The sequence below is a fragment of the Metopolophium dirhodum genome, chromosome 1 (assembly GCF_019925205.1).
Source record: "Metopolophium dirhodum isolate CAU chromosome 1, ASM1992520v1, whole genome shotgun sequence".
In the NCBI taxonomy this organism is placed as follows: domain Eukaryota; kingdom Metazoa; phylum Arthropoda; class Insecta; order Hemiptera; family Aphididae; genus Metopolophium; species Metopolophium dirhodum.
Genome location: NC_083560.1, coordinates 5,952,559 through 5,964,728, shown reverse-complemented (window position 1 = coordinate 5,964,728; position 12,170 = coordinate 5,952,559). Strand labels below are relative to the sequence as shown.

Here is a 12,170-nt window from a genome sequence, read left to right as displayed (position 1 = left end):
ATGCATACAAAAAAAAATTAATTGGTACCTATAATTCAGATAAAAATTAGTTGCTTATCAAACTTAAGTTATAATGATTTGAACAATATTTATATTTATCAACATTTTTTTCTGTTATATTAAGTTATACTTCTAAAAAATATATTGTTTTAGTTCTAAACAAATATCATTATGTTACATAATTACATACAAGAAATAAGAGACTTATAAAAAAAACTTGGTGAAATGTTATTTTTATTTAAATAACTTCTAGTGTCGATTGGTAGCCATTTACAACTTTCAAGTGGATCCCATAAATTGTAATCTTGTGTGACAAGGGCTTTGTGTAATGCATCCATGTCATTGACTTTTTGTAATCTGCAAAATTTTTAATTTATAAAAAAATTATACAAAAATGATCTTTATGTTTTAAAAAAACTTATTTTCAAGTTTCAAATGTATTTAGTTATATTTTGATGAGATTTGATAACATACCAACTAGATTAAAATTGACATTTGTCTTAATAACGACAGTTTCACTAGCTGATTCTGGCTTAAACACATTATTCTGACTTTTGGTTGGTTCCATATTGAGTATCGATGCCAATAGTTGGTTTCAAAAAACTGTCCATAATCTAGACTAGCCTTATACCCTTGAGTCATTTGAAGCACTAAAATAATAGATCAATTATTATACTAATATATAATTACCTAGATTTTAACATTATCTAATACTAAACCAATAATATTTAATATTATCATTTTAATTGTAATAAAATTAAATCTAATACATATATATTTTTAAATATTTTACCCAAATCTTAGACAAAAAATACTAAATTATTTTATATGATAGTACATTTTAATTAATTAATATTATATTTCATACAATAAGGAAATTAATAAAATAAAATATTTGTAGCACAACATTGAATTTTTTTAATATTGAATATTATTTTAGTAATAATAGTTTTTAGTTAAATAAATAAATAAAGTAATATAATTAAATCATAAATACTTAAGTAGGATACTATCAGTAGGATAATAATTTTTATGAGTTTAAGATATAACATATTTGCATGTAATCAAAATTATTTATTGTATAATGTACATTCATATATAGTATATGTTATAATTAGGTATTCTTTTGTAATAAACATAAAAAAGAATAAAGGAACATCAACATAATATTAATTCCACGATATTCCATAACCCAGTATAAAGATTACCAACAAGAAATTTAGCTTTTAACAATCAAAATTATATAAATTATTATATTATACATTAATGAATTATGCGTAAGTCTATGGTCCATGTTTATTTTGATTTTAATAAATAACATTTTTAAATTTATTGGTTGGAGAATAAAATAACTGTCCTATTCGGTTTAGTGACCCAGTATAAATACGAATAGGAAAATTAAAAACTAAAATGACTACTTACTGGATTAGTACCAGGTATATATTTTTCATTGAGTTTATGCATCATAGATAAACAAATGTATAATCAGCAGTTTCGCCAGTATAACGCATCAATTTGACATTCTTTGGATATTTTCCCATCTTTTGAAATGCACCTGTGATGAAGCTCTTCGTCATATAAGGTTTCAGCTAGAATAATAATACTTCATTGTTAATTATAAATTATTTCACATATGCTTCCAATCAATAAACTTCTTACATTTTGTCCGGGAGTTGATACTTGTAGCTGTTGGATGGCGGGTAAGGTTGGACTTATAAACGTTGTAGCTGTTTGCGTCGGTGGTGGAACGTTATAAGCAGTAATTATCCACAATATCCATCTTATTACTTAATTACTATGAAATGAACAATAATTATAACCAACATTTGATAGTAATTGTGGAATGAAAAGATAGCATTTTGCATTTTTCAGGAATTCAAAACGAAAAGTACTAAGTGAAAAGTTGCAAAGTGTGTTGGTAGAACAGGCTCACAAGTATTTCCTACTTTTACGTTGGACTTGTCGAATTTTCTTTCGTACAAACCTTTTACTGACAATTACGAAAAAAACAAAAACAAAATCAACCGATTCGCGGTTAAGCCCCTTAGGGAGGGGGGGGGGGGATAAAGCTACTATGGTAAATCCAAGGTTAATATAAAGTGTGTAATAGGTACAAAATTGTATTTTAGCTTTTGATTTGAGTAATTTTTGGGTTATTATATTCATATTTTGATTTATTCCATGCAGGTATGGAATTAATGCATAATATACATTTTTACCAGTTACATATTTTTAAAACAACTATTGTTCATTATTGCGATAACAAAGTACATTGTATAGAAAAAAAATAAACAAGTTGCAAGCTCATTCAATATGCATATCATTGAGTCAGATGAGCGGAATTGATGTAACTAGTGTATTCTAAAGAAACAATTGTATAACATTAGATACTACTTAAAATAGTGAGCTTAATGAGAACCATTAAATGTATTAGATTGTTTATGCAACCCAGCATAATAACATTACATTTTACTTATAAAATATGCTGTTCCCATCAATTAAAACAAATTATATTATACTTATGATGAAGATTGAGGTTTTGTTAAATCATTTTCTAATATTTCTGAAGTAGTGTCGCTCAGTAATGCATTAAGAACAGATATGGGGTGGTCAATTTGTGATGTTCATAAAAAATAATGAAACGAAAATCAGTTTAAGTTATATGAGATTGTTATTAAATCTTACCAGAAGCTTGTGCCATGAATAATTTTTCAAAAATCTTAATTCTTCTATTAAAATTGATGTTTTTCATCAAGCATTTAATTCTCAGCTCTTAATTGGTTCAAACGTCGCAATGTCTGTTGTGCCTGCCATTCTATTATTAATTGGTGTTCTTTCAACTGCCTGATAAATTAAAAAAATATATATCAAAAAACGCAGAGAAAATTGTAATACAAGAGTTAAAAAATACCCAATTGTTCTCTTCTCAATTGCGTTGATTATCGTCATCACTGCTATCGTCTTCTTCCCGTAAGAGAGATGATGGAGTCATGTTTTTATTTTCTTTAATTTTACGAGCCATAACCTGCGACGCACACACAAGTAATTCTAAACAATAAACAAACAAAACAATAAATTACTAAATATTACAGTAAGAGTGGTTCTATAGTTAGAAAAATGTAATAGTATAAAATATCTAGGAGCCTAATAATATTTATACCTAATAAATAATAAATAGTAAATAATGGACCTCCCCATGAAAATTTGGGTTAGACTCAACAGAATACGCACAGGGCAAGGCAGATGCAACAAATTCATGTACAAATCGAAGTTCAGAGAGTCCGGGATGCGACTGTGGCGCAAATATACAATCAATGCAGCAATGAATCCTGGATTGCCATTTGAGAAGTTACGATGGTGACCTGGAGGACTTCATCAAAGTGGCCCCTGAAGCAGTGGCCTGGTTAGAGGCTTTGAATGTAGACATCTAAACTTAAATCTGTGATACTTAATGTGATATTTTGCTTGTCATGGTACTTTGTACCTTAAAATGTTTATGAATATCAGTTATAAATTTATAATAGTAATATTTATAGTTTATTTTAACCTTAATAGGAAAAATTTTTGTTAGTGCGTTCATTATTAAGTTATACGAATAAATAAATAAATAAATACCTAATAAAAACCGAACTAATTTGCATCCGCATTATCGAATTATTTCGTCGCAGCAACAAATACATCATAACCATCACCATCTGGTCTAAAATCACTCAATTGCAGAACTATTTCAATTTTGCTAGGATTGTTGTGTGCAGGAAGGTGAAAATATTCCATCTAATTAATAAAATTGTTGAAGTACACAGACATACAGAAGTTAAAGGTAAATAATAATAAGATCGAATATATATAATATAATAATAAGTAGAATGATACGATGTACAATAGTGTTACGAGGCGTAATATAAATCAACGACTAACTATGTATACCCGGCTACATTACACAAGACATATATGCTGTAGTATTATAAAAATGTATAGTCAGGGTCTGCTGAACTACAGTGTGAATATATTACTTATACACTACATTATATAGGGTGTTTTGTTTATAATTCTAACACTTTCCCTTAAACATCAATATTTATAACTCCTAACATCTTCCTTAGCTCATTGAACCGCGTTCATGGAGTTGGCTTTGTCATAACGTCTGCAATCTGCTCCTTGCTGGATATGTACTCTAATGAAAACAATCCCTCATTGAACTTTTCTCTTATATAGTGGTAGCGAACATCTATGAGCTTTTTGTTCTTCTATGAAACTCTGGATTTTTTACGAGTTTAATCGCACTTTGATTGTCTCCATACATCGTTGGCACCATTTTTGGCTGGTCCAGCAATTCACCTAAAAACAGTTTTAACCAAGTTAATTTTTGTACTGCTTGACTTAAAGCTATGTACTCTGATTCAGTTTTGCTAAGGCTAACACTGTTGACAACGTGAACTCCATGTTATATTTCCAGATCCTAATGTAAATACTGACCCTGATGTTGAACTTCTTGTATCCAATTCACCTGCATAGTCAGCATCACTGTATCCCTTTAACATGAGTTTTTGTCTAAAACTAAATATCAATCCAAAATTAATAGTTTGCTTTAAATATTTTAAAATTTGTTTCACTGCTGTCCAGTGTTGTTCCTTTGGATCCTCGATGTATCTACTAACTAGATTTAATGAAAAAATTATGTCTGGTCTTGTAATCTGACTGACATATAATAAGCTTCCGAATGCTTCACGATATGGGACTTTACTAGTTAGATTAGTATTTTGTTGCTTGTCATCTAATGAATGTTGAGGTTCTGCTGGTATTTGAACTGGATTTGCTTCAGTCATATTGAACGTCTCCAATATTCTTTTACAATACAACCCTTGGTGCATTACAATTGATCCATCAGATTTTTGCTCAATTTCTGTACCTAATAATTGATTCAATTCTCCTTCGGTAATATTGAAATGTTGTCTCAAATATTCAATTAATGCATTTACACCCTGACTTGATGTAGCTGCAACTAGACCATCATCAACAAATATAGCGACAATTAATACTTTGTTATTTTCTCCATTAACAAAAACACAGAGATCTGCTTTTGTTTCTAATAGATTAAAGTTAAGAAGAAATGTTTTGAACTTTATGTTCCAACATCGTGGTGACTGCATTAGGCCATATAAACTGCGTTGAAGTCTGCACACCATTTCGATACCATCGTTGAACCCTTCTGGTTGTCTCGTGTAAATTTCTTCGTCCAAATCTCCATATAGAAAGGTTGTTTGAGCGTCAAATTGACGAAGTTGTAATTGTTCTGCTGTTGATATAGCTAATATAGACCGAATTGAATCAAACTTTACTACAGGACTAAAAGTTTCATTAAAATCAATACCAAATATTTGACTTTACCCTTTTGCTACTAGCCTAGCCTTGTATCGATCAACAATTCCATGAACATTGTATTTTTGTTTTATACAACCACAATTTACAATAGTTCTGTCCTTAGGTAACTTTACGAGAGAACATGTTCCGTTTTGTTTAAGAGATTCCATTTCATTGTCCATGGCTTCTATCCATTTTTCTGAATTTTGTGTCTCCACAGCTTCCTTGAAATTCACTGGATCGGATTTGACTACAAAAAAGGCTGAATTATCATAACGTAATGGTTTCTTAATATTACTACTATCTCGCAAGTTGTACACGTTTACATTTGACCCATTTCCTTGTTCATGTCCTTGTTTTTCATTGTGAACTACACTTATTGATCCAAATTCATTTTTCATGAATTCATCTCCTTCTGATTTATTGCTGTCTTCTAATGAGCCATCCTTGTGTAAGCTAAGAACATAAATGTTATTACTATCATTTAAATTATTAGAATATTCTACAAGTTGGTAATTTATAACACTTTCTTCCTTGAAAATGACGTCTCTACTAAGTGACACCTCGTTATTTTCTTTATACCAAATACGATACCATTTGAAGTTTCTGAATATCCAACAAAGTATCCTTTTCGGGTTTTTGCATCCCACTTCTTTCGTTGTTGTTTTGGAACTAAATTATATGCATTTATTTTAAAATCTACGAACTTTTCTGTTTTAGGAAGTTTATCAAACCATAACTTGTATGGAGTTTTACATACTTTCCCTGAATTACCAGTATAATTTAATGAGAACACTACTGTATTGACTGCTTCTGCCTACAGTGATTTTGGAAAATTCTTGGCATATATCATTGTTCTGGCTGCCTCACAAATAGTCCTCATTGAACGTTCAGCTCTTCCATTTTGTTCAGGAGTATAAGGTACACTTGTTTCATGCTTTATACCAAGATGATTTAGAATTGATTGAACTTCCGAATTCTTATACTCTAATCCACAGTCACTTCTAATAGTTTTAATAACGTTTTTTGTTTGAGTTTTAAACATACTCAGAAAACAATTAAGCTTTTCTTTTTTAACCTCAGATTTATGTTTCATAAAAAAGACATGAGTATAATTATCTATAGAAATATCTTTTACCTCCTAATGAATTTTCTTCCATGGGTCCACATACGTCGCTCTGTATTATTGCCCTGGTTCAGTAGTTATTGTTTTGCTCTGAGTGAACGTCTCCTTTTGCTATTTGCCATAGATGCATGGTTCACGGAATAACTGTCCTTGTATATTTGTAAATTGTATTTCATTGTGTTTTAAATACTCCGAACATGTTTGACATTCTGATGACATAGTATATTGTGCCAGTGTTCTAATGTTTTTTTTTAACAGCAACGTTAGCACAGTGTCTAATTTCCTGTGTAATATCTGTTTTGATTAGCATTGTAAACAATTTATTCTCACGAACACAGACTGCAATTACACGATTATTAATTTTAAATGTACAACCTTTACTGTCTGTTACCATCGTAATTCTTTTATCAAGGCATGCCCCACAAGAAAATAAATTTACCTTTAGATCAGGTACATATAAAATATTTTCTAAGTAGCATTTTATCCACTTATTGTCAACTTAAGTATGAATATTTATGTAACCTTTCCCGACTGCCATAATGTGCTTACCATCTCTAATACGTACAGGCGAATGCACATCAAAATGTTTATAATCGATGAACCACTCTTTTTGATTAGTCATGTGGTCGCTCGCACTTGAGTCCACACACCATTTGTCTGAGTCGTCGATTTCTTCAATTTTTCTTTGTAGACCAATAAGCGCTAAACCGGAAGTTGATTTCTTTTCTTCTTGTTCGTTTTTGAATATCCTGCAGTCCCTTTTCCAGTGTCCTAGTTTTTTACAGTGATTGCATTTTCCTGGTTTTGAATTACCATTTTTGCTCACGTATTTTTTACTTTAATTATACCTGCCTAATAAACCTAAACAAAGTAAAAAACATTTAAGGTGTAATTTCATATCTATAAAATTCTCTTTATCAATACTGTTGCTATAAAAATTCAAAATATGTATGGGAGTATGAGACAATCAATACGACCAATGCCGGGTTGTATAAAACATTTGATGAATTAATAGTGAGCTTAATGAGAACCATTAAATGTATTAGATTGTTTATGCAACCCGGCATAATAACATTACATTTTGCTTATAAAATATGCTGTTCCCTAGAACTATTTCAATTTCGCTAAGATTGTTGTGTGCAGGAAGATGAAAATATTCCATCTAATTAATAAAATTGTTGAAGTACACAGATATACAGAAGTCAAAGGTAAATAATAATAAGATCGGATATATATAATATAATAATAAGTATAATGATACGATGTACAATAGTGTTACGAGGCGTAATATAAATCAACGACTAACTATGTATACCCGGCTACACTACACAAGACATATATGCTGTAGTATTATAAAAATGTATAGTCAGCGTCTGCTGAACTACAGTGTGAATATATTACTTATACACTACATTATATATGGTGTTTTGTTTATAATTCCCACAAAAATGTTAAATATAAAATTAGTTTTTTGATAAATATTTACGTAGGTACTCACTGTGAATGTTTTTAATGTCTTTTAACGTGATACTTGTTCCTAAACATACATCCACAGGTTAGGTATCGAAATTGAATCCCTTTGTTTGTTCCTGTCCATTCAAATTGCATTTACAGCCGAACGTCGATGCACACATTCTATATTTAAACATATTAATGTTAATTTTTAAGGTAAGTTAAAAATATTTGCTTCGAATATTTTGATGGCCCCCAAAAATTGTCAAAATTCCCAATGTGGCACTGTAAACATTTTTTTGGTAATCCCTGCTGTAATGGATGTGTTAAATTAAAATTCAATGTTAAAGTAATTTATTTTACTAATAGTATAGTACTATATTATATTGAACTAATAACACAGTAGGCTGAATTAATTTTTGTCACAAACATTGTATATGAAAATGTTATTGTGTGTACTTAATATAATATATTAGTATTATAATATAAACCTTATACAGTATAATAAAATATTATTAATATTATAATTACAACAATAATAAGAAAAATATCTAATTTCGTCCAAATTTGAACTTAGAATATGTATGAACAAAAACTGTGCTACTTGCCTACTTAAATATTAGTCAGATTTTTGATAACAGTATTAACTACTTATTAGAAACTTTGTATTATGTTGTCAATCTTCAGCTTTACAAATATTAACATTTTATAAATATTTTAACAATTTGAAAGTTTTCTTGATTTGGACAAATTTTGTCAAAATGAAAATGCTATTTAAAAAAAAAAATGTATGTTTATTGTTTAATATTTTTTTATTGATATTTATAGAAAAATAATTAAATAATTAAATATTTCAAATATCTCTAAATAACTCAAAATTGTATTATATATAGGTATAAAAATATAAAAATAAATATTTGGTGAATATTTCAAGTTTTACCGTTTGTAACTTTGTTTTTGAATAACAAAATATTAAAACGATGAAGATTATGAAAATTATTTATATTATGGGTAAATATCCAATGTCAAAAACCTTTGAACTTCAAACAGTCATAAAAAATTTATTTGACTTTCTGGTTATCTTTTTTTTTGTTAAGAATTTATGAGAATCTCGTTATAAAAAGAATAGCTAATGTTTTATATTAATTGTTTTTTGTTTTTCATGTTTATTTAGATGAGTACTGGGAATTTTCAATTTTACCAACTATATCCAATTTTCTATCAGAAACCATCTCAACATTTACAATTGAACCATTTTTTTTTTTACTACTTTTTGTGTTAGGTAGGTATGTCAAAATAATCACTCGGCACTACCTATGTAATTTTATTTGTCTAATGGTGTATTTTGTAAGTCATAACAGTTACTTTACGAGCTTTAAAATTAGCAAAGTTGTCAATAATCTGCGTAACGTCCATAAGTTCTTCTCTAGCTTTTATAATTTTTATTTTCCCCATGGACTTCTTAGTTAGTTGTTTAAATGAAACACCTATGAATAATAGTAATTTAAATTTAAAACAATAATAATATTTTATTATACTAGGTAGCGCCGAGTGAGTATGTCAAAATAATCACTCGACACTACCTAGTATAATAAAATATTATTATTGTTTTAAATTTTAATTACTATTATTCATAGGTGTTTCATTGATATAATATACATAATAATAATTTACTTACGTGATTCTGAATCATACTATGAATCACCAACAATTGTTTTGCTCCTAAGTTTGAGGATACAACTATAATGTTGCGTCTGCGTGTATTACTATTGCACCATAACGAACAACTCCGTTCAATAATTCCATACATGCAAATACTAAGGAATAATATATTAGTATCCAATGGCATCTCTAAGGCATGCCTTATATAAAACCTGATTTTGACAACATAATTACCTATTAAGTTGACCATCTTCAAATCTATCATCTTACCCACGAAGAGATGCAGGTATGTGCGAAAACGAATTTCCTCTAGCATGACACATCAAATACTCTGCTGCCGACCAAGGATATTGAATTCCTGAATCCGGATATCTACCTATTACAAATAAAATATTTTATTTTATTTTAAAAATGTTAAACAAATAATATCTATAGCTCTTCTATAGGCACCATAACTACTCTACTAACCTAATAGACTAGTTATTGAAGATTGAATAATAAATTGTAAATTGTTTAGTATAACTTTTGACAAAGTACCTCCACTGGGAGGTCTCTTCACTCTGTTTCCTGTGTGTACTAAAAAAAAAATTATCAATTAAGCTTATTGTTCAACTTTTGTAATAGATTGCCTAATAAAAAAATTATGTTGAATAAAAAATATTGTAAAACTTTCTTTTGGATAACAATTATTTTACTTGTATTTAATTGCAGCGAAACAAATAATTCAGTTCAATTTAATTTAGCTAACAGCAATGCAACAATTGTGTCCACTGCTCCAAAGGCAATATTGGCAACAGCAATATCCAAATTAATTTTTATTACTGATTTAAATATTACTTTGTGTAAAAACATTAAGAAGTGAAATAGAAAAGAGTATAAGAGAATTTACAAAATTATTAACAATTAAATATTATGATACGAGCAGTAGTTTTCCTGAGGTGTGTTCATTATTACTTATGTTTTAAACAATGTCTAAGCTACAGCCGAACGGTCATTTTAAAAATTAACAATTATAAACAACTAACTAAGAAGTCCATGGGGAAAATAAAAATTATAAAAGCTAGAGAAGAACTCATGGACATTACGCAGATTATTGACAACTTTGCTAATTTTAAAGCTCGTAAAGTAACTGTTATGACTTACAAAATACACCATTAGACAAATAAAATTACATTTTTCTTTTATGTTTATTCCCAAAAGGAGAAGAACACTTTTTTGCATTGGGGCCAAATTTTTATACTAACGCCACTGCTATGATTGATAAGACAAATAAAACTCCTCATTGATGCTCGGAGGTTGAAGCAATGAGGTAACATTATGGGTTACAAAATTATACTAATAATTTCGAGAATAATTTAAAACCACGTTACGTTACGTAGAACTCGGTGGGCCTTGACAATTTTGGGGCCGTTCAAGTCACGAGGGACTGCGCCGACTGAAAATATGTTTAGAGTTAAAAGTTGAAGAAATGGAGACTATAAAATAAAAAAACTATAAGCGGAATAAAAACGTACCCAAGGGCCGCCAGTTTGTAAGTGGGCTGGTAAAGTACGGAAAACTGGGTGGGCCGAATTGGTCCAATCCGGCACTGCTTCAGGTTGTCGCTGACCGTTCACTGCAACACCTTAACTCGTCTGAACTCAAGATGACGACAATGAAATTACGGATGAGTCGTTAACCAGACCACGACGTGTGTGCAACTCGCCCCCGTACAAATTGTATATTTGTAGTCCACGGCCGCGCGTGCAGTGTAATTGATTTTACTGATGCGCCGGCGTGCGATCAGTGCTAATCACAACAATAAAAGAGAAAACCGACCGTGTAAATCGAGCGGATCTTGTGGGTTCTTCTGGTCGTCTACTATGCTGCCGATATCGTTTACGTAAACCGACGCGTAATAGTAAAGTTGTCGGCGACGGACTCGACACGACCAAAGGATAAAATGATAATACGATAGAACGTTCGATATTTACAGTCCGGTTATCACTGTAACATTCACACTCTGTTGGTCTAATAGCGTTTTCCACCACTGTTGCACTGATAATCATCCTGGGTGCAGGCTGGTGCAAGTGTAGATGAAACACTAAATCGGTACTTATCACTGATACATAAAGATGGTGTTGTGGTTAGTGGTTGGGGTTGGGGTTAACCACCGTACAACCATTCTTATCGGTCTTTATCATTATTCGGACAACTGCCAGCCACCGATAAAGCTGATGGTAAGGTATGGAAGGAGAACCGATGCACAGTGACGGAGGCGTTTTTACTTTTTACGGATGGACTCAGTTGGCCGTAGTATATATCTTTATTCGTGGTCAGGTACAATTCTTATCATATGGGCGGGTTGCATAAAGATTAGTCTGTAAATTCGTTACCGGCCCAGTAATTTACCGGTCCGGTAAGGTTTAATGATTGTGTAGACTATAAGATGGGTTGCATAAAGAAATATTAAATTATTGATAACCGTGGTTACCAAATAAATTAAACCACATTTTATTTGATTAATTTGAATAATGATAACACAAAATATGTAATGTATGGGTCAGGGTATTGATAAATTTGAATAATG

At 30.2% G+C, this 12,170-nt stretch overlaps 1 long non-coding RNA gene across 12 annotated transcripts; it reads right to left on the bottom strand.

Moving 5' to 3' along the window:
* Nucleotides 1-205: 205 nt before the first annotated feature.
* On the bottom strand, nt 206-11,519 carry LOC132936426 (uncharacterized). Of its 12 annotated transcripts, none has more exons than XR_009663455.1 (15): nt 11,116-11,519; nt 10,774-11,036; nt 10,070-10,177; nt 9,836-9,977; nt 9,618-9,756; nt 7,986-8,122; nt 6,500-7,348; nt 3,616-4,338; nt 3,232-3,547; nt 2,912-3,048; nt 2,686-2,844; nt 1,660-1,795; nt 1,423-1,589; nt 475-650; nt 206-357 (listed from the first exon to the last, which is right to left on the bottom strand). It is a non-coding gene; the product is annotated as an uncharacterized LOC132936426 (long non-coding RNA). The 12 variants fall into 12 exon arrangements; XR_009663457.1 differs by having other exon boundaries at nt 3,232-3,484; XR_009663459.1 differs by having other exon boundaries at nt 1,423-1,603; nt 3,232-4,338.
* Between the last annotated feature and the right edge of the window lie 651 nt (nt 11,520-12,170).